Raw genomic sequence first — 3,790 nt, 5'->3', positions numbered from 1 at the left:
AGAGACCAGCCTACAGACTCTGAGGAAGGGGTTGAGGTCTGGCATGCTGCTTTTCAGGTGACAGAAACCAACATTTCTCTGTTATCGTCTTACCATGAGTCCTATCTTCCTCCCACCCCATCTCCATCCACACTGCATTAAGTATTAAGGAAGAAGAAGCCACATTTTAGCTCCAACTCTCCCAAACACAAAAAGTATCTTCCTTTGCTTTACATTCTCTTTCACCAACTTGCTCCGCCTTTCCCATTCCAAAAGTGATCTTGTACTCATTCTTCCAAACTTAATTCGAGCCTCACCACTTCTTTGGAATCTTCCCCAAATCAGCCAGGCCAGGGGCGCTTACCTGCAGGCCACAGAGGACACTTGTCCATCGTGAGCCAGGGGTGCTCACCCACAAAACCTGAGCACACTGGAAACCTGCGGGTGAGGGGCACTCACCCGCAGGACCCAGACAGGAGACTGCGTCCTGGTGGGAGACAGAAAACAAGCACCACCCCACAAGACCCTGAAGACACTGTGTACTGGTGGGAGTGGAGCACTCACCCACAGGACCCAGACAAGAGAGAGTACGGGGTGGGGGTGGTGTGGCAGCACACCCATGGGCACCATGCTGGGAAAGGGGGACTCACCCACAGGCCTCAGAGTCCTTGGAACCTTGGGGAGAGGAAACCTCAGCCCCATGTCTCAGTTAGTTAACTGAGTGAGGGTGGGATAGGGCTGCTGTTTCACGGGTGTCACAAAGTCCTCCCTGATGGCAGGGAGCTATTTTTTGCCAGGTTTCCCACTATCCTGCCAAGGTGGGTATTATTCCCCATCCAGAGGTATCAGAATGTGTTTCCATGGAGCCAAGAGTGCACCCAGTGGCAAGTAACAGGAGATCCTGACAACAGCTGGAAACTGGCCTTTCACAAACCGATCCCAGGGACTTCTGAAATCCTGGGCATGTTTCCATCATGCCCCAAAGACCAGCCTCCTCAGCAAAAAGGCCAGGAAATGGTGGCTCAGGCGGGATGGATTCCCATCCTCAGTACTCTTTGAGTTGAGGTCTCCTAACAATTGTATTGTGGTGAGAGGTTTTGTTGAGAGCCTATCTGTAGAGCCTCACCAAAGGCCAAGCAGGCCAATGCAAAGAGGAACTTCCCAGATTGCTCCAAGTTTCCCAGGTGGTGATGATAGGAACCCACAACTCAGAACAAAGAGGTTGCCTACACCTGGGAGAGAAAAACACTGACTCATACAGTCCATTCAAGGCACCAGATGGGATGAAGAATCAGAGAGGATGGGTCCTGGAGGGTAAGAGATGCACACCTCCACGATCCAGAGAAGACTGAGCACTGGCAACAGACAAGAACATATATAGGTACCAAAAGAGACCATCACTGCTGGGCAAAAAGTGATCACCCATGGGACCCAGAAGACTGCTCAAGGGGCACTAACCTCAGGACACAGAGGAAGGTGGGGACACACAGGCAAGGGGCGCTCACCCGTGGACCTTGGAGGTCAGCGGTCCATAGCGAGCCTGGGGGGCTCAGCCCAGAGGCCCCTGCACACCGCGCACAGGTGGGCGAGGGGTGCTCACCCGCAGCCACCGCCCCCCCCCTCCCCAGGACAAGAAGCCTTCTGGGCCACCCCTCCAGAGAAGGGAGCTCTCACCCACAGGACCCTGAGGACACTGGGCACTGACGGGCGAGGGGCGCTCACCCAAAGGCCACAGTGCAGAATGAATGCTCAGGATCCAGGGACCCTCCTCCCAAGCAGGACCTTGGGGAAAGGGAACAGGGCTAGGACCAGGCCATGGGGGTGGAGGCGCGCACCCTCAGCTCCCCCTGAGCGCACTGAGAACTGCCTGGCAAGGGGTGCTCACCAGCAGGGACCAGAGCACCAAATTACAATTGCATTGGCAAACTCACAGGTAGGAAATATACAGTATCAACCTAGCCATATGAGAACATGGTCTGTGTCCAACTTCATGGCACTATGCAAATCACCTGCTTTGGTCATTAGTTTGAGACTACCAAAGACTAAATCCTCAATTAATGTCCAAAACAAATACAATGATAAATTTCCACTCAGTTTAAATAAAGGGGTTTTTCCCTGTATTATTTTTATTTTACAACTTAATTGCTGTTATGTTTTCCACGTATAGCCTCTTAATATATTTCAATCTCAATTCAACAAATACTTGCCCATTGTGTGGATGAAAAGGAAAGATACAAACTTAATTTTAAGATCCTTTCTGCTCCAAATTCCCTACCAATAATACATACAGACATAAACACAACTAAAGAATGATGCAAATCAGACTTAGGTAAATATTAACTTCTAAATACCACTGTTAAAAATAAAACTTGGGAAACATGAGGTGAGAGACTGCCTCTACTTTATTTCTATCTTGACTTGAAACTAGATATAATAGGCTCTTTTAAAAAATATTCTTGGTTCTATTCTAGGGACCAAAACAGAGGTTATGCCACTTTTTCTCAACACAGAAATACTAATGCAACTTACATGCTAAACACAAGGGCGCTAAAAAGGGCCATTATTACATCTTTTGAGTATTGTATGAAAACAAACAAAAAAAAAATTTTCCATAGAAAAAGTGAAAAATCCTCCCTTGGATCCCTAACTCCCAGTGGCTTAGTGACACGGTTATGTGGCACTGGCTGTAAAGTTTGTTCAGTTTGCAAACACTTCGGTCCTCAAAGACTGGTCTCGGGTGGAAGCCAGAAGGGCATGTTTGGGCCTCTCCTTGCGGGGGAGGACGCCGTGTCCCTATCAGGGTCTTTTTCTTTATCTTCCAAAAACCTTTCCTTATCCACCGAGGGACCAGTAGCATTTTGTAACTAGGGTCAAGGCAGGGGCTTTCCCTTCTTGAACCCCATCATAACATGACACACAACTTGAACCCTCAAGTTCCCCTGGCTCGGTCAACCGTCGAAGAGACCCCAGTCAGCAACTGCCTACCTCCTCAAAAAGCACAAGAACTGGGGCTGTGCGCTTGACCTCGCTGCTCACTGCGCAGGCGCACAGGCCACCTGAGCTCTGAGAACCGCAGGAAGTGCAATGTTAAAGCGCCTGTCTGCGTTCTCACGGTGTAAGGAGATGGCCCTACCTCTTCAACCCTTTGCCCAGACAGGGAAGGAACCCCTACTGGTCACTGAAGAGGCAGAGACAGATGTTCAATCCAGTCATCCTCTTCCCCAGCTGCGTCAGAAAATTATGGCTCCCTCTTTGCTTCAGCCCTGGTCATCTCTTGGGTTCTAGACTTCAGTTTGCAAGATGCTGGTGGCAACCTGGACTGTGTCTAAAAAAAAGACTCCCAGGACCACAAGACCAAAGCATAAGTGTCTTGTTTGGTGTGGCTGCATTTCTGAGTCAGATCTCTCTGTTGGGATAAGAGTCTCCAAGAAATTGGTGGGATTGCTGAGGCCTGCCTGTGAGTGACAACTGTGCAAGGCAGAGAGCAGTCAGTAAGGCAGACACAGTGCTGCTAGAGCAAAAGAGCCCATGAGCCAGAGATATTCAACAAAGGAAGCAAAATGGTGCAGCACCTCTGAGCTCTTGAGTTCCAGCTACAGGCTTCCTGCCTGGGAATTCTGGGGGTTCTTGGGCCTATGATTTTGAATAACTTACCTGCTCTATATCTACATTTCCTTCCTCAGTAAAATAGCAGTATCAATATTTACTTAATTCCCTAAAAGTTCTATGAGACAATGAACAGTCCTACCTAATGCACAGTAAGTGCTCAATAAATGTTAGACCTTATTTCATAATAGTAGCTGCCATTTAT

The sequence above is a fragment of the Spermophilus citellus genome (assembly GCF_964194105.1).
Source record: "Spermophilus citellus genome assembly, chromosome: 17".
Taxonomy (NCBI): Eukaryota; Metazoa; Chordata; class Mammalia; order Rodentia; family Sciuridae; genus Spermophilus; species Spermophilus citellus.
Note: the sequence above shows the minus strand (reverse complement) of the source record.